Source organism: Balaenoptera acutorostrata, chromosome 3 (genome assembly GCF_949987535.1).
Source record: "Balaenoptera acutorostrata chromosome 3, mBalAcu1.1, whole genome shotgun sequence".
NCBI lineage: Eukaryota > Metazoa > Chordata > Mammalia > Artiodactyla > Balaenopteridae > Balaenoptera > Balaenoptera acutorostrata.
This window is the reverse complement of record NC_080066.1, coordinates 110,696,444-110,717,489: the sequence shown is the minus strand read 5'-3', so window position 1 is coordinate 110,717,489 and position 21,046 is coordinate 110,696,444.

Here is a 21,046-nt window from a genome sequence, read left to right as displayed (position 1 = left end):
TTTAGAGTTGTTTGCCTACGTATTACATAATGTTTTTCTCTGATTGTTTTATAATTTTCCCTTTATCTTTTCTTTCCAATGGTTGAATGGCATGTATGTATGATTCTTCATTTTGGGGGTTTACTTCTTGGATCTATAAATTGTTTCTCCCAACTTTGGGAACTTTTCAGCAAATGTTGTCTTATCAGATATTTCTTTTTTCTAATTCTCTCACTCTTCTTTTTCTGAAACACTGAGTAGCATTTGTTAAAACTTTTCACTCTATTGCTCATGTCTCTTATGCATTTTCTGAATGTTCTGATTTTGTATCTTTGCTCCAATTTAAATATTTTTATCAATCTACTAGTTGTATAATCCACTCATAAACACACCCAGTCATTTTCTAATTTTATACATTGTATTTTGTTGTCACATAATATCCATATTGTTCTGTCTTCAATATTTTTATTGAGGTATAATTTACATACAGTGAAATGCACAGACCTTAATATACAGTTCAGTGAGTTTTGGCAAATCCACATATCCACGTAAACCATGCCCCATCAAAATATAGAATATTATCTTCTCAAAAAGTTCCCTTATGCCCTTTCCCATATGTCTGTGTTCATGTGAGTTAAGGTATGTAATTTTCTGTTTATTTATTTTTTGGATACAGTTCTGTTGTGAAATTTTCCAACTTTTCCTTTATATTGTCCATTTTCCTCTATTTTCTTTAACAATTCTATTAATGAACTTTGCTGATTCCTGTATCTGGAGCACCTACAGTCTGTTTTTAATGTTTATTTCTTTCACTTTGTATGGTTCTGTCTCTTGACATACCCATTAATTTTTTTTTTTTTTTTTTTAGAGGGAAGCCAAAGTCTTTTTTTTTTTTAATTATTAGGACCTTTAATTATTATTTATTTATTTATTTATTCATTTTGGCTGTGTTGGGTCTTCGTTTCTGTGCGAGGGCTTTCTCTAGTTGCACCAAGCGGGGGCCACTCTTCATCGTGGTGCGCGGGCCTCTCACTATCGCGGCCTCTCTTGTTGTGGAGCACAGGCTCCAGATGCGCAGGCTCAGTAGTTGTGGCACATGGGCCCAGTTGCTCCGCGGCATGTGGGATCTTCCCAGACCAGGGCTCGAACCCATGTCCCTTGCATTGGCAGGCAGATTCTCAACCACTGCGCCACCAGGGAAGGCCTACCCATTAATTTTTTATTGATGCTGGATATATGTTGTATATAATAAAAAGTTGCAGAGGCTTCAGATGATTTTTTAATTTTACTGGAGAGTATCTATCTTTTACTCTGCTAGGCAGATAGATAGAGACTGATTATCTTAATTCAGTTAGAGGTGAAACTGATTTGATACTGGCTTGCAGGTTTGGTAAGACTCAATTTATCTCTGGTTTAACCTTGTACCAAGGACATGGCTCCACAGACCTTTTAAATGGAATCCTGGTGTGTTCATTGGGCCTCTTTCTTCTGGCGCATCCTAAACCTAAATCCTTGTTTTTAACAGCACTACAAGATTGCCAAAAGTCTCTAAGAGGGAAAATGTCCATGAGTTTGAGACCCTCATATCTCCAATTTTATCTTTATCCCCGTTAGAATGTCAGTACTGGTTTCTCTTCTCCACAAGTTACCTACTATTTGGTCAAAACCTGATTTATCAGCCTGTTTTGCTCAGAATTTGCAAATACCCCCAGAAAATAATGATAGAATGTGAGCTTATCTTTCACATTTCTTCACCATCCAAAATCTTGTTCTCTGTAGTACTCATTATATTTCTGCCTTTAAGCAAAGTATTTTGTATTGTACCTTGGGGAATGCTGGTCTGCTACAAAGTAATTTATCATGTGTTCTTCAGTTGAAATTTTAATATGCAGATATAAAAACTATTGTAACTATTGTAAGTTATTACAATATGGTAAGTAATTAGACAAAAAAATCACATAGATGAATATGGCAGACTGGCAACAGAATTCTGATCATCAGCATAAATTCTTAAAAACTAGCTTTCTGAGAGATATGAATAAAGAGTATAGAATTATATATATATATATATATAAATTTAATTTTTCTTTGATGACATATGAAAAAATATTTTAACATGTAAAAATCCAGAAAAATATGACTGATAGTGTACTATTTCCAAGGAGAATAAAATTGAGGAGGCACTCCAGGTGAATGAAGAGGAAAGAATGAAACACTAAAACAACAGTATGCTGACAATATTAATGAGCAATAAAACTATCACAAATATTTACAGTTGTTACATCTTCTTCTTGGATTGATCCCTTGATCATTATGTAGTGTCCTTCTTTTTCTCTTGTAATAGTCTTTATTTTAAAGTCTATTTTGTCTGATATGAGAATTGCTACTCCAGCTTTCTTTGTATTTCCATTTGCATGGAATATCTTTTTCTATCCCCTCACTTTCAGTCTGCAAGTGTCCTAGGTCTGAAGTGGGTCTCTTGTAGACAGCATATATATGTCTTGTTTTTGTATCCATTCAGCCAGTCTATATCTTTTGGTTGGAGCATTTATTCCATTTATACTTAAGGTAGTTATCGATACGTATGTTCCTATTACCATTTTCTTAATTGTTTTGGGTTTGTTATCGTAAGTCTTTTCCTTCTTTTGTGTTTCCTGCCTAGAGAAGTTCCTTTAGAATTTGTTGTAAACCTGGTTTGGTGGCGCTGAATTCTCATACCTTTTGCTTGTCTATAAAGGCTTTAATTTCTCCATCGACTCTGAATGAGATCCTTGCTGGGTAGAGCAATCTTGGTTGTAGGTTTTTCCCTTTCATCACTTTAAATATGTCCTGCCACTCCCTTCTGGCTTGCAGAGTTTCTGCTGAAAGATCAGCTGTTACCCTTATGGGGATTCCCTTGTATGTTATTTGTTGCTTTTCCTTTGCTACCTTTAATATTTTTTCCTTGTATTTAATTTTTGATAGTTTGATTAGTATGTGTCTTGGCATGTTTCTCCTTGGATTTATCCTGTATGGGACTCTCTGTGCTTCCTGGACTTGACTGAATATTTCCTTTCCCATATTAGCGAAGTTTTCAACTATAATCTCTTCAAATATTTCCTCAGTCCCTTTTTTTTTCCTCTTATTCTTCTAGAGCCCCTATAATTCAAATGTTGGTGCCTTTAATGTTGTCCCAGAGGTCTCTGAGATTGTCCTCAATTCTTTTCATTCTTCTTTCCTTATTCTGCTCTGTGGGCGTTATTTCCACTATTTTATCTTCCAGGTCACTTCTCCGTTCTTCTGCTTCAGTTATTCTGCTATTGATTCCTTCTAGAGAATTTTTAATTTCATTTATTGTGTTGCTCATCATTGTTTGTTTGCTCTTTAGTTCTTCTAGGTCCTTGTTAAACGTTTCTTGCATTTTCTCCATTCTATTTCCAAGATTTTGAACCATCTTTACTATCATTATTCTGAATTCTTTTTCTGTTAGACTGCCTATTTCCTCCTCATTTGTTTGGTCTGGTGGGTTTTTACCTTGCGCCTTCATCTTTTGTGTATTTCTCTGTCTTCTCATTTTGCATAACTTACTATGTTTGGGGTCTCCTTTTCACAGGCTGCAGGTTCATAGTTCCCGTTGTTTTTGGTTTCTGCCCCAGTGGGTAAGGTTGGTTCAGTGGGTTGTGTAGGCTTCCTGGTGGAGGGGACTGGTGCCTGTGTTTTGGTGGATGAGGCTGGCTCTTGTCTTTTTGGCGGGCAGGACCACATCCGATGGTGTGTTTTGGTGTGTCTGTGAACTTAATATGATTTTAGGCAGCCTCTCTGCTAATGGGTGGGGTTGTGCTCTCTTGCTAGTTGTTTGGCATGGGGTGTCCAGCACTGTAGCTTGCTGCTCATTGAGTGGAGCTGGGTTTTAGCATTCAGATGGAGATCTCTGGGACAGCTCTCACTGATTGATATTACATGGGGCCAAGAGGTCTGTGGTGGTCCAATATCCTGAACTCGGCTCTCCCACCTCAGAGGCTCAGGCCTGACACCAAGCTGGAGCACCAAGACACTGTCAGCCACATGGCTCAGAAGAAAAGGGAGAGAAAAAGAAGAAAGAAAGAAAGAAAAGAAAAAAATAAATTAAATAAAGTTATTAAAATAAAAAATAAAAAAATTATTTAAAATAAGAAAGTAAAAAAGTATAAAAAAAAGGAAAGAAAGAAGAGAGCAACCAAACCATGCAATAAATCCACCAATGATAACAAGTGCTAAAAACTATACAAAAAAGAAAAAAAAAAAAGGATAGACCGAACCCTAGGACAAATTGTAAAAGCAAAGCTATATAGACAAAATCACACAAAGAAGCATACCCATACACACTCACAAAGGGAGAAAACAGGAAAAAAGTATAAAAAAAAGAAAAGAAGAGAGCAACCAAATCAATAAACAAATCTACCAATGATAATAAGCTCCAAAGAAGAGACAGATAAAACCAGAAACAAATTAGGTGCAAAAAGCAAACCCCAAGTCTACAGTTGCTCCCAAAGTCCACCGCTTTAATTTTGGGATGATTCATTGTCTATTCAAGTATTCCACAATTCAAGAAGAAGATATAACAATTGTAAATATTTATGCACCCAACATAGGAGAACCTCAATACATAAGGCAAATGCTAACAGCCATAAAAAGGGGAAATTGACAGTAATACAATCATAGTAGGAGACTTTAACACCCCACTTTCACCAATGGATAGATCATCCAAAATGAAAATAAATAAGGAAACACAAGCTTTAAATGATACATTAAACAAGATGTACTTAATTGATATTTATAGGACATTCCATCCAAAAACAGCAGAATACACTTTCTTCTCAAGTGCTCATGGAACATTCTTCAGCACAGATCATATCTTGGGTCACAAATCAAGCCTTGGTAAATTTTAAAAAATTGAAACCATATCAAGTATCTCTTCTGACCACAGTGCTATGAGGCTACATATCAATTAGAGGAAAAAATCTGTAAAAAATACAAACACTTGGAGGCTAAACAGTACACTACTAAACAACCAAGAGATCAAGGAGGAAATCAAAAAGTACCAGACAAATGACAATGAAAACACTATGACCCAAAACCTATGGGATGCAGCAAAAGCAGTTCTAAGAGGGAAGTTTATAGCAATTTAATCCTACCTCAAGAAACAAGAAACATCTCAGATAAACAAGCCAACCTTACACCTAAAGCAATTAGGGAAAGACGACCAAAAAACCCCAAAGTTAGCAGAAGGAAAGAAATCATAAAGATCAGAGCAGAAATAAAAAGAAATGAAGAAAACAATAGCAAAGGTCAATAAAACTAAAAGCTGGTTCTTTGAGAAGATAAACAAAATTGATAATCACTAGCCAGACACATCAAGAAAAAAAGGAAGAAGACTAAAATCAATAGAATTAGAAATGAAAAATGAGAAGTAACAACTGACACTGCAGAAATACAAAGGATCATGAGAGATTACTACAAGCAACTATATGCCAATAAAATGGACAACCTGGAAGAAATGGACAAATTCTTAGAAATTCAAACTACAGGCCAATATCACTGATGAACATAGATGTAAAAATCCTCAACAAAATACTAGGAAACAGAATCCAACAGCACATTAAAAGGATCATACACCATGATCAAGTGGGGTTTATCCCAGGAATGCAAGGATTCTTCAATATATGCAAATCAATCAATGTGATACACCATATTAACAAATTGAAGGATAAAACCATATCATCATCTCAATAGATGCAGAAAAAGCTTTTGACAATATTCAACACCCATTTATGATAAAAAAACCCTCCAGAAAGTAGGCATAGAGGGAACTTATCTCAACATAATAAAGGCCATATGTGACAAACCCACAGCCAACATCGTTCTCAATGGTGAAAAACTGAAACCATTTCCACTAAGATGAGGAACAAGCCAAGGTTGCCCACTCTCAATACTATTATTCAACATAGTTTTGGAATTTTTAGCCACAGCAATCAGAGAAGAAAAAGAAATAAAAGGAATCCAAATAGGAAAAGAAGAAGGAAAGCTGTCACTGTTTGCAGATGACATGATACTATACATAGAGAATCCTAAAGATGCTACCAGAAAACTACTAGAGCTAATCAATGAATTTGGTAGAGTAGCAGGATACAAAATTAATGCACAGAAATCTCTTGCCTTGCTATACACTAAAGAAAAACCTGAAAGAGAAATTAAGGGAACACTCCTATTTACCATTGCAACAAAAAGAATAAAATCCCTAGGAATAAACTTATCTAAGGAGACAAAAGATCTGTATGCAGAAAACTATAAGACACTGATGAAAGAAATTACAGATGAGACAAATAGATAGAGAGATATACCATGTTCTTGGATTGGAAGAATCAACATTGTGAAAATGACTATACCACCAAAAGCAATCTACAGATTCAATGCAATCCCTATCAAACTACCAATGGCATTTTTCACAGAACTAGAACAAAAAATTTCACAATTTGTATGGGAACACAAAAGACCCCGAATAGCCAAAGCAATCTTGAGAAAGAAAAATGGAGCTGGAGGAATCAGGCTCCGTGACTTCAGACTATACTACAAAGCTACAGTCATCAAGACAGTATGGTACTGGCACAGAAACAGAAATATAGATCAATGGAACAGATAGAAAGCCCAGAGATAAACTCACACACATATGGTCACCTTATCTTTGACCAAGGAGGGAAGAATATACAATGGAGAAAAGACAGTCTCTTCAATAAGTGGTGCTGGGAAAACTGGACAGCTACTTGTAAAAGAATGAAATTAGAACACTCCCTAACACCATACACAAAAATAAACTCAAAATGGATTAAAGACCTAAATGTAAGGCCAGACACTATAAAACTCTTAGAGGAAAACATAGGCAGAACACTCTATGACATAAATCACAGCAAGATCCTTTTTGACCCACCTCCCAGAGAATGGAAATAAAAACGAAAATAAACAAATGGAACCTAATGAAACTTAAAAGCTTTGCACAGCAAAGGAAACCATAAACAAGACAAGAAGACAACCCTCAGAATGGGAGAAAATATTTGCAAACAAAGCAACTGCCAAAGGATTAATCTAAAAATTATACAAGCAGCTCATGTAGCTCAATATCAAAAAAAGAAACAACCCAATCCAAAAATGGGCAGAAGACCTAAATAGACATTTCTCCAAAGAAGATATACAGATTGCCAACAAACACATGAAAGGATGCTCAACATCACTGATCATTCGAGAAATGCAACTGAAAACTACAATGAGGTATCACCTCACCCGTCAAAATGGCCATCATCAAAAAATGTACAAAGAATGAATGCTGGAGAGGGTGTGGAGAAAAGGGAACCCTCTTGCACTGTTGGTGGGAATGTAAATTGATACAGTCACTATGGAGAACAGTATGGAGGTTCCTTAAAAAACTAAAAATAGAACTGCCATATGACCCAGCAACCCCACTCCTGGGCATATACCCTGAGAAAACCATAATTCAAAAAGAGTCATGTACCACAATGTTCATTGCAGCTGTATTTACAGTAGCCAGGACATGGAAGCAACCTAAATGTCCATGGACAGATGAATGGATAAAGAAGATGTGGCACATATATATAATGGAATATTACTCAGTCATAAAAGGAAACAAAATTGAGTTATTTATAGTGAGGTGGATGGACCTAGAGACTGTCATACAGAGTGAAGTAAGTCAGAAAGAGAAAAACAAATACTGTATGGTAACACATATATATGGAATCTAAAAAAAAAAAAGGTTCTGAAGAACCTACGGGCAGGACAGGGTTAAAGATGCAGACACATAGAATGGACTTGAGGACACAGGGACGGGAAGGGTAAGCTGGGACGAAGTGAGAGAGTGGCATGGAGATATATACACTACCAAATGTAAAATAGATAGCTAGCGGGAAGCAGCCACATAGCACAGGGAGATCAGCTCGGTGCTTCGTGACCACCTAGAGAGGTGGGATAGGGAGGGTGGCGGGGAGACGCAAGAGGGAGGAGATATGGGGACATATGTATATGTATAGTTGATTCACTTTATTATACAGCAGAAACTAGCACACCATTGTAAAGCAATTATACTCCAATAAAGATATTAAAAAGAAAAAGTGTTAAGATCACAAAAGACAAGAAAGACTGAGAGACTATCACAGAATAGAGAGGCACATCAATGAAATGAAATGTGGGATTCTGGATAGGATCCTGGTAGAGAAAAAGGACGATAGAGGAAAAGCTTGTGAAATTTGACTGAGGTCTGTAATGTAGTTAATAGTATAATATCAGTGTTAATTTCCTGGTTTTGATCACAATACTGTACTGGCGAACTCATGTGTGAAGACTTACGCTGTCTTTTTTAGGGTTTTAGAAGACACTACTTGGTGTTCTGGTGTTGAAGGTAAATAAAATGGTTTGTTCAAAATAAATAAATTAATTAAATAAAATGAAACTATCACAACATAAAGTGTATATAGTGTTTTAATAATATATATGTAAAAGTAAAAGATGGTTGTGAGATAATTTTTAAAATCAAAGACATATTGCAGAAAATTTTTCATAATATCAAAACAGTTTATAATGTAAAGGATGCAGAAGTCAAGAAGTGGTGTAAGTTAGGTAAAATTGTGTTTGAAGTATTGTTTGTTTGCTGAAAGGAAAAAGAAAGGCTTAAAATATATTGACTATTCACAGTGATAGGAAATAAAGGCAGTTATTGCCATTAAAATTAGAAACAAGGCAAATATGCTGTCACTACCTCCTCCTTCTCTGTCTTCTCCTCCTCCTATCATTATTTTGATTCATTATTATTAAGGTTTCTTTTGGAGATTTTTGTTTATCCTAATAATGAAAAAACAGTTATCTCTGTGGGAAAAAGTAGTCAGTTATTTTGTTGATATATTATTCTTTTCTTAATGAGAACCAACTGAAAAGTTATTAGTAATGAGAAGACAGGTACAAACAGATAAAAGATTTTTTAAACACATGGAAACATACAAATTAATAGCTTTACAATATATGAGAAATAAACCAATACTATTAATTGGAGGAAAATGCTAGGCATTATAGAAAGAAAAAAAATAAAACAATTAGAAATAAACTTTACAATAAATGTAACAGAACCATTATATAATTTTATTGTATAAGTTTATTAAAGTATTTACAGTGAACATAGATAAATGGAGAGACCTACCATTTTACTGAAAAAATTGTATGAAGTCCATATTGAAAAGAGAAATCAGTTTGTGATTGATTTATCCATATTGTCAATTCAATTTAAGGATTTGTTGTATAATTTGACAAACTGATTTAAAGTTCATCTGTAGTTTATCAAGAATATCCAATACATTGAAGAGAAAGTCTAAATAGGAAAATCAATGAAATATCAATAAAGCTACATTTAAAAATTAACTTAAAAAGCCCACTACACACAATAAAATACAAAAAATAGAGGGTTTTAGTACAAGAATACAATGTGAAAATGAAATAGACCAAAAACAGGGCATGCATAGTTGAAAATTTGGTGTGTGAAAAGGATGGCATTTTGAATCATGTGGGAAATCTTGGCATTCCCCAAAGTGTGATTTATGTAACAACAAAGGTAAACAAAATTATTTTATATGTTTCAGAGGCGAACAATTTAAAACTAAAAAAACATTTGTTATTTTAACTGATATATAAAAAATTTATAAATGAGTCCCTCAACTCACCTATCCCCTCAAAAATCATGAACATTATAATTTAGGGCAAGGCTATATTAAGAAGGGGGTTAAGTTAAAGCTGACTTAAAGAAAATATTAAACAAGTTATTGTGCAGATGACATACAGTTATGTTAAAATGATAAAAATGTATATAATGATGAAGTTTTAGAATACTTGCAATATTTATTAAAAGATGCTATGATGAACAACTGTCCATTTGGAGAAATTTGCATTAGGTACATAATTCAGAGTCTATATCAAATAAGTTCCAGAAGCAATACATTTCAAAAAATATTAATAATATACTACAAGCTAACAAAAATTATAGGAGACTCCTATTATAGTCTTGGGAAAAGACAGTATTTTCAAACAAACCTGAAACTCATAAGCCATATAGAAAAATATTGCCAGAGTTCACTCCAAATCATTTAAGTGTATTATCTATCTGAGATAAAATAAAATAAGCATAGTCAAAAGAAAAATATAAAAACTCGATAAAATAATTACCACACCACATGTAAACAGAAGAATAATTAATTGCTGTGCTATATGAAGAGTTCTACAAGTGAAGAAATAATTAAAAGAATGGAAACATGGACAAAGGCTATGAAGAGGTTATTCACACAAAAAATACAAATGACAATAAGCATACAAAAGATATTTTGCCACACAAATGGTAGAAAATTCAAACCAAAATAATAAGATACTACTTCACTAACAGTATTAGGAAACATGACATTCTTAACAAAACACAGTGTTAGGAATGGTGTGGAGACAGGTATTCTACTGCAATGTTGATAGGATAGATTATTATATGCAAAGCAAAAATATATGTATGAAATTGCTTTTGGAAGCTGCAGTGGGTGTACAAACCCAGTGATTTAACTTTTTACTTCATACATTCTGTTTCAGGGTACTTTAAAAAATGAGAATTCGTTATTTGCATTTAAAAATCTTAAATCTGACAAATGCTTAGGAAAAAATGCATAATACATGAATAGACTAGTTCCAAAAGTTAAACTTGGTAATGAACATGTGAAAAGGAGCCAAACCTCACTGAAGATCAATTGAAAGCAAATTAATACAATTGCATGTTATTTTCAAGTACCAGTTTCTCAAAGACCTGCCATATCAAGAATATGCAATATTGTTATCTTGGTGGAAAGAAAGTAATTTCATTAAAATAAAAGGGTAAACTACATCTCAATTTCAAGAAGGCAATTGGCAATATACATAAAAATGAATTTTATTACATTGACTTTAGACTAAATTTTACTCATACAAAAGAGTGCTAGGAAAATACTGGGGTGTCTAGTGTAGCATTTTTGTTTGTTTTTGGATTATTACCTATTGACATAAAAATTAGAACACATAAAATTTACCATTTATCCATTTTTATCCATTTTAAAGTGTACAATTAAATGAGTTTTAGCATAATCAAAGTATAAAATCACCACTATTTAATTCCAGAATATTTCTATCAGACTAATATCAGTTAGCAAAAAGAATACTCATATCAGTTAGCATTCAATCCCAGTTTCCTTTTTCCTCTATTTCCTGGCAGCTACTAATCTACTTTCTGTCCCTATGGTTTTGCCTATTTTGTACATTCATAAAAATGGAATCATACAATATGAGCCCTTTGTGTCTAACTTCTTTTATTAGCATACTGTTTTCAACTTCTTTTCATACTGTGGCTTGTATCAAAGCTTCGTTCCTTTTTTATGGCTGAATAATATTCTACTGTATGAAAACAGCACATTTTGTTTATTCATCCTTCAGTTGATGGACATTTGGGTTGTTTCTGCTTTGGGCTATTATGAATAATGCTGCTGTGAACATTTGAGAAACTGTTTTCTACAGCAGCTTCACCATTTTACATCTCCACCAGCAATGTATAAGGGTTTCTGTGTTACCATATCCTTGCCAACATTTTGTATATTCTGTTTCTTTATTATGGTTATTATTATACTCCATTCAGTGTAGTGTTATATCACTGTGATTTTGATTTGCATTTTCCTAATGTAAAAAGATTTATAACATCTTGCCATGTTCTTTTTGTCCATGCATATATCTTTTTTGGAGAAATGTTTATTTGTGTCCTTTGCCCATTTTATAAGCTTGGTTGTTTGTCTTTTTATTGTTGAGTTGTAGGAGTTCTTTATATAGTCTAGATATTAGACCCTCATATGAATTGCAAATATTTCCTTCCATTCGGTTGGTTGTTTTTTTCACTTTCTTGACAGTGTTCTGAGACACACAAAAGTTTTCATTTTGATGAAGTCCAAATTATCATTGTTTTTCTTTTGTTGCTTGTGGTTTGGTGTCATAATGAAGAAACTTTTCTATTCTGTTTCTATGAAATTGGTTTGTTTTGGGGATTTTTTTTTGTTTGCTTGTTTTGTTGTTGTTCAGTAGGTTGGTTCTAGAATCCAAATGTAAGTAATACCATACAGTAGTTCTCTTTGTCTGGCTTAATTCACTTCTCACTGTTACAAATTTTTGATGTATTCACCCTTTTTTCGTTATATAATGTCCTCTTTGCTTCTCATAACAATTTTTGTCCTAAACTTTCATTTGTTTGATATTAGTACAGCCACACCTGCTCTCTTTCAGTTACTGTTCACATAGAATATCTTTTTCCATCATTTTACTTTCAACCTATTTGTGCCATTGAAAATAAAGTAAATCTTTTGTAGATGGCATATAGTATATTCATCCAGTGGTTGTAGTGAATGCAAATTACTCAAGACCATTTTATATTCAATTTTATGTCTGTATTGTTTGTTTTAATCAGCATTGATTACATTTATAGTAGGAAAGTTAAAGATATTTCCATTAAAATAAATAGCTTCTAAAACACGGGAGAAGATAAAAGCAAAGTAACACAGAAAGCAAATATTTGGAAACAAAGAGTAAAAGCATGGATGCAGGGCGAGAGCAGCAAAGAATATGACAGATGTTGGGACCAAGTGTTCACATAAAAGCAGGCATACTCTGCTGTTGACTAATGCCAAGGGGATCCCTTTGTGGGGGTCTTCAAAAGTAAATTTTTGGAATGTGAACAGATCTGCCACCTGGCCAATGACAATGAAAACTTACCAGTTACAGTGATTTAAATGATGGGCATATGTGTTCTATACCTATATTATTACAGGTGTCAAAAAATCTGATGCCTCTGTGTGGTTTTGCCATTCCATTTCATAACTGCTAAAGATCTTAAGGGGATAGGTAACCTTTAAAACTTGTGAAAAATTTGGTGTTCTACGTGGGGAGAATTGAGCTGATATGAGTTTCTAATATTCTTTCTGTGTATTTATGATATAATAGCAAAACAACCCTGGGTTATTATAGGATCCCTAATGAAGAAAAGGTATCTGAAAGTACATGTATATTGACTATCTGTCTACGAAGCCATATGTTTTGTTCTTTCTCCTATTAGGTCGCAAACTTGATCTTATCACTGTCGTTTAACATGTTGCTACGACGAGTGTCTCAGATTAGTTTTTAAGAAAATGTTATCTTTAATTTTATTTCTTGTAAGTATTAATTGGTGACATTTTCAACTTTACAAATTAAAGGCTAGTGGACAAAAGACAGAAATCTGATATGTTATCTGATACTAAAAATTCCCTGAAGTTTGTCTTATAATAGGTATAAAATCATTAAGGGATAAAATATGTTATTGACCATTAAGAAAACGTTATCATGGTAAGTTTTACTTTTAAAATTATGCAATACTTAAAATACATTAAAAATCATAAGCAATATATGGCAAATATCAATGTACCTATTATCCTTAATTAAAATATTATAACAATTAATATTTTACTTAAGATTTTTTAAACAAAGTGGTAGAGCATTACAGTAAACACTGAAATTCTCTCCATTCCTCTCCTCAGGCATATCTCCCCCCACCCCCAGAGGAAAACACTCTGATTATGCTTGTGTATACTTATCCAGTCCATTTAAAATTTTATATATTGACATAAATGGTGGTGTAACATACGCATTTTGAAACTTGATTTTTTTCACTCAACAATTTCATTTTCAAAATCTGTCCATGATGTGTGTTTCTAGTTAAATGTGACAGATTAAATACAAATACTAATTTGTTTCCTCCTTAAACTCCAGAAAAAGTTTAGTAAAGGAATATACCCAAAGGATGAAGGGAACGTAAATTGTGGTGATAGCAAAGAGAGCAAGACAACAAAACATGGGTTTGAAGCAGATGGATGAATGGTGACTGATCTAGCAAATTGGAAAAAGCTAAAACCTAAGTCTGCTGATGATAGAGGAGGGGGAAGTTCAAAAGAAGGCGTTCATTTTATAATGCAAAATCCTAGTACTGTGTATCTCTGTAAGTAAGGATTTCAGCTGAAAATGAGCTGATAGGATGAAGGCTCCTACAAACAGCTGGTTAATTTCCTCATCTCATGCTCCATCCAAGGCCCCCAAGAGGGCCTAACATCCCTTCACTAACTAACATTCCTTCACTACTCTAAGAGTTGGAAGACAGGTAAGGGATTGATTACAAAGAGGCCTCAGAAAGGAATTTTTTGAGTGATAGAACGCTTCTACACAGTACTGGGGCTATAGACACATGATTCTATCCATTTTTACAACCCATACACTTGTGTACCACAAAGTATGAGGAAAACGGCAACAATAATAACATAACAACAATTTGATTTTAGGGTATACAGGATGGAGTGCAGACTTTGGCAAATGAATATTACAAGTATATAATATAATCCTACTGAAGAAGTAGGAAGAAAAGCTGACATAAGTAACTTTGGAAAGCAGTATTTTAATTGAATATTTTAAGACTAAATGCAAAAGATTATACATTAGTACCACAGTCTAGTTGGTACATATTTTTCTCACAGCATTTCTAAAATTACATGTATACTAGGATTTAACAAATAAGTAAATAATATAGTTAATGGGAGCCAGGTTTCTCACCTTCAGGGAAAGGCAGAAAGGCTAGAATGAACCCCGTGGTTCTGACTAGATTACAGTTGGAGATACCAATATGAACTCATGTTTACTTTAATATCTATACAGATACACAAATACTGATATGTATTCATGCATTAGTAAACATCATTATATTTCCTAGGTATTTCAACTGAGAAAGCTTAGAATCAGTTATTTCTTGCAGAAATGGTTGAGTCTAGCACTGTGGAAGGTAAAATACAGATATCTTGTATTGCCAGAAAGTAAGGAAATGCTTAAAAAAAAGGCACAGAGCCAACCTAAAAGACATCCTAATAGCAAAACCTGGAACAATTTGGTCAATAAACCAAATAAAAACAACATTATATTATATCTCAAATAATAAAATAATATCCATGGTGAATACTTGATATAAATGATTAAATAAATATATGAGAGAAAGGTATTCCTTACAGAAGAAATCCAAATAATATACATAGATAATTTTCACCTTTTCTTTCAAAAATCCACATCCATGATTGCAGTCTAATTGTGAGGAAACTTTAGTCAAATCTGAGGGATAGTTTGCAAATTACCTGATCAGTATTCAAAAGTGTCAAGGTCATGGAAAACATAGAAAAACTAAAAATAGTCATAGAGAAGAGGACATCAAGGAGGCTAATGCATGAAGGCATGATGACTAAATGCACTGTGGTGTCCTGGATTAGATTCTGGAACAGTAAAAGACAGAAGTAGAAAAACTGGTGACATCTGAATAAAGGCTGTGGTTACTTAACAGTATTGCATCAATGTAATGTAGTTAAAAGTATAGTACCGATTTTGGGAAATATACTATGGTTATATGACATTAATAGTAGAAGAAGCTGGGGGAAGGGTACACAAAACATCTCTATACTACCTTTGTAACTTTTTTGTGACTCTAAAATTTTTGCAAAAGACCATGAATAAAAATATCTAAAGTAGGTGTGGGAGAAAAAACAGTGCTGGGCAATTAGGGAGGTACTTACCACAAAGGTGACATTTGCATGAAGACCTGTTTGAGGTAAAGGAATAAGTCACATGGAAATATGGGAGAAGATGAATGTCGGGAGAGCAGCAAGGAGATCTGTGTGTCTGAAGTGAAGTGAGAAGGGGGAGAGCAACATTAAATTGTATCCATGAATAAGAGTGGGGTGCAGTGATTGGGAACAAATCATGTGAAACCTTATAGGAAATGGTTATTTCTTGGGATTTTATCTTGAGAGATAGCAAGCCAGTAGAGGGCTTTAATATGACAAGATTTTATATTTTTAAAGTACAGTTGACCCTTGAACAATAAAGGTTTGAACTGCTCAGGTCCATTTATATGCAGATTTCTTTCAATAGTAAATTCTACAGTACTACACGATACTCACTTGGATGAATCTAAACGATATGGAACCATGGATACAGAGGAACCGTGGATACAGAGGGCCCAGTATAAGTTATATACCCTTGACTGAGTGGAGGGTGGGTGCCCCAGCCCCCATGTTGTTCAAGGGTCAACTGTATTCTTCTGCCTGCTTTGGTGAGAACAGGTATAGAGAGGCAAGAGTGGAGGAGAAAAACCAGTTAGAAGCCTATTGCAGTAATTGAGATGAGAGATGGTATTGTTTGGGAAGTGGTGGTAGTAATGAAGTTCATAAGAAGTGGTCAGATTTTATACATATTTTAAAGGTGGAGCCAATAGAAGTAGTTTTTAAACAAGGTGGATTGCAAAAGGAAATGGGAGGCAAAGGATGATGCCAGTACTTTTGGCTTAAACAATAAAAAGTTTAAAAAATTGGCATTCACTAAAACAGAGAAGTCTGTGAGTGGAACAGGATTTTGAGGGAATATCTTAGGTTACTTTTGAACATGTTAATCTGAAATGGTTATTATACTTCTAACTGGAGAAGTAGAGTAGCCTGCAATTTATATTTCAGGGGAGAGTTCCAAATCAATATGTATGTTCTCAAGTTTAAAATACGTGTGTGCGTGTCTGTATAATTTTAAAGGTTTATATTGAATGTGTTGACCAAGGGGGTGAGAACGACTAAAGTAAAGAGGTTCTAATACTTAGTCCTTGGGTACACTGAAGTTTAGATGATAAGGATTTAAAGAAGAACCAGAAGGAGTTACTAAGAAGAAACAAGTACAGTAGGAGAGAAAGCAGAGGGAATGGAATACTTGAATCCAAGTGAAGAATGTGATTCCAGGAAGGAAAGAGCTGCTCTGTTCAGTAGTGTCTGATAGGTTTGTGTACAATGACCACTGGATTGTGCAGGTCCCTGCTGACCTAGACAAAAGTCATTTCTGTGGATTAGTGTGGGACAAAATCTGATTAAATTGGGTTCAAGAGAAAATAAAAGAATTAGACACAGTGAGTATCGAAATCTCTATATCCACTATTTACATATTTATGTTAACTATAATGCCACATTAACGTGATTATTTAATCTCAAAACCAGTAGAGAATGTCTCCAAGTATTTTAAATGCTTTCTAAAAATAATGCTACATATTTAATGAAAACACTAAAACTAGACAGTGATTCAAAATTTCCTAAATGAAGTAGGAGGATTTGATACAATCTTACGCTTGAATTTAAGGTAGATGCTTAACTTTTAAATTGTTGGGGAAGGGGGAATTTCTCCCTCTATCCCTCTGGACTAATAATAAAATTGACAAAAGATAGATTAAAAGGAGAAACGTACATTTTAATTCGTGAGCATGGAAGTCTCATAGAAGTGAGACCTAAGAAGTGGCCAAAACAGGCAACTTTTATACTTTTTAGGCAAAGAAACAATAAATTTGAGAGGAATTGACAGGACAAAGAAACCTAGGTTTTGGTGAGGAATTTAAACAAAGTTTGGGCTTGGGGTAGTAAATTAAAGAAATGACAAGGTTTGTTTATATAGGCTTCTTGGCCCCAAATTCACTATCTCTGGTGATAACAGTGTCCTATCTCCAAATACAGGGAGTGCACCTGTTATATGAGAGATTTATTTCCTGCTTTCAGGAAGACAGGAGGGTCAAAGTGTCCCCCTTACACAGCTCTTTCTTAAGTAACCTTAAATCAAAATAGCCAATATGCCATTGAGGCATATTTTGGGTTGGCCTGCTCTGTGCCCCAACAAAGGTCAACTTAAGAAGCATTTTTATTGAAGTAGATTATAACAAACATCAGGTCTGTCTTGGTCCAATTCTCAATTTATATGTACCTATGATAGCTTGACCACTGTACTAATGGAAGAAGAGTAAAGTGGAAATAGATAAACGTGGAACAGTCAATAATTGAATATGCAGATATGGTCAGATGCTGGTTATGTGTGACAATTTTGACATTTAATTGCAATCACATACCTATTTTATATAACTCTTAAATCTTTATTTAAAAATAATGACTCAAAGACAATTAAATGACTATTTCAAGAGCAATTCAAATGGTAGTTTTTAAATTTTTTGCAGTCTTTCCAATTTATTTAAACTAAAAACAAAAACAGTCCATCCATTTCTTCCACCCTCCATCCCCCACCTCTGGCAGCCACCAATCTGTTCTCTGTATCTATGAGCTTGTTTTTTAAAAATATATATACATTTTTAGATTCCACATATAAAAGAGATCACATGGTATTTGTCTTTCTCTGACTTATTTCACTTAGCATAATGCCCTCAAGGTCCATCAGTGTTGTTGTTTCAGATGGCAAGGTTTCATTCTTTTTTATGGCTGAATAATATTCCAGTGTGTGTGTATGTATGTGTGTGTATGTGTACATAGACAACAATTTATCCATTCATCCATCAGTGGACACTTAGGTTGTTTCCATATCTTGGCTATTGTAAATAATGCTGTAATGAATATGAGGGTGCTCATTAAATTTCTTTATTTCATTTTTAAACTTTCCATTAGTTGCTAAAGAATTGAAATCATTTAGTTTTATATAATCCTTATAGTATTGGTCAGATCAAGGGTATCTGTTTTTCAGATGCAAAATATGATATTGCTCCCCAGTATCATGGTGTGAATACATTCTATATAAGTAAAGTTGAAGGTGAAAACATTTTATGAGACATTGAAAGTAATAATATAACAATTTTAGGGTATTAGTAGTATTCATTCTTTAACTTTTAAATTGAAAATATATGTAAGAGAAATATGTTTATAATATATTAAGAGCCTTGAGTGAACACCTCTTATTGTTAAAGCATTATATTTGGTCAAGACAAATTATAATCCTGATGTATTCATTTTCAGTAAAGAAAGCTGAGTTTTAAAGATTTATAAATGACTAAGGTACTTTACCAGCTAAGTCTAATATATATACAGCTGTGCATGTTTTAACTCTTCTGTGTTTAACCTAATGATTCATTTACTTAACTAGAGTTGATTTATAAAATGAGAGGGAAATTTTTCATGCCTTGGCTGTTCTGAGAGGACTAGCTTCAAACCCCACAAAATCACCTATGAGCTAACCCTTATACCAAATACAGTAGGCATTCTGTATCCACAGATGTGAAACCAACAGATACGGAGGGCTGAGTGTATTCATTGCGCTATGCCATTTTATATAAGGAACTTGAGCATCCTCAGGTTTTGATATTCACAGGGATTCCTGGAATTAATCCCCCATGGATACTGAGGGATGACTGCTTACAGCTATACCTCATTTAATTGCCCTTCCCTTTATTGAACTGCACAGATATTGTGTTTTTTACAAATTGAAGGTTTGTGGCATCCCTGTGTCAAGCAAGTCTATTGTTGCCATTTTCTCAACAGCCTTTGTGTCTGTGTTACATTTTGGTAATTTTCACATTATTTCAAACTTTTTCATTATTACTATATTTGGTAATCTGTGATGAGTGATCTTTGTTACTATTGCAAAAAGATTATGACTCATTGAAGGCTCAGATGGTGGTTAACATTTTTAGCAATAAAATATTTTTTAAATTAAAGTATATACATTGGTTTTTTAGACATAATGCTATAACACACTTAATAGACTTGAGTATAGTGTAAACATAACTTTTATATCCACGAGGCAACAAAAAACAATTCATGTTACTCACTTTATTGTGATATTTGCTTTATTGTGGTAGTCTAGAACTGAACCTGCAATATCTCCGAGGTATCCCTGTACATATAGAACCATTCTCAAAAAGGCTGAATGCTGGACAGCTCCTTTGAGCTGTGTGTGAATCAGGATGGTGATTGCTATATGCTGGGAAAGAATAGGCAAATCAGGAGAAATGGTTTAACGACATATTGCCCCATACTTGAAATTAATATAGTGTTTTAATAACCACATAGGGATTCTTAATATTATGTATGCCTCGTTACAAATGCTTTTATAATTCCAAATGCTGCACAAAACAATTACCAGGGGCTTGATAATACTAAGCTGAATTTTAAGATTATTTTTGCAAAGCAAATTTTAAATTTTTGGATTATTGAAAATCACCATTATGAACAGAAAAATGTACAGCTTTGTAATGAATCACACACACACACACACGCTCATTTTTCCCTCAGAAAATTCAAGAAATCATGGAATAACAAAAGCTTCTTTCATGAAACACACATTACTTTGGCATCAACGCTTCAGTAATTCCTGATGTTTCTCCTGACAATAACTCAGATTGTTGCAATGAAGACTGTATGTTTGATTATTTGGATACCTGTCATGCATAAGTGGAGGGCGGCTGTAAAAAACAGGATTAATCAAAGTAGGATTATAATTTTCTGCAACACCTGTTTCGACCAGCTGCCTCTGATTGTAGATTCTGTTCCTCTAGTCCTCCCAAATTACACAATAAAGCAATTTAGAAATCAGTGGAGAGTCCAGTGTCACTGTGCCAGAATGGAAGTCAAACATTAGAGCAGAGGAACCTCTGAGCTACCTGATTTAGTTTGTTTAGATTACTCCAAAAAGAAAAGAGCAAGCACATGATACAATATACTGGAATATCCTAAAAAAGCTTTTATTTTAAAATTTTTATATCATTTTCTTATTTTTTGTTTGTTGTTAAATTCAATTTGATTTAAGGTGTAACTTTGATCACTTGTGAAGTACTATGAGGATATAAGTGAAGTATGCGGCACAATTTCCACTCTGAAGAAGCTTACAGTGTTGCTGGGGAAACAATAGTTTAATAGCTATATCAAATATTCAAGTTCATATGTACCTAGAAATGTCAGAATAAAACAGTGATGAGGATAAGTAAGATTTCTTATGTAAAGAGCACAGTGTTTATGTTTGATGGGTCACACTGCAATGGATGCAGTGCCACCAGGAGCATCTCTTTGGCTCCTGACATATGGCATAATTAAGAGTTCACTGTCACAAATAATTTAAAGTATATAAAATTATATGACAATTTCTGCAATAT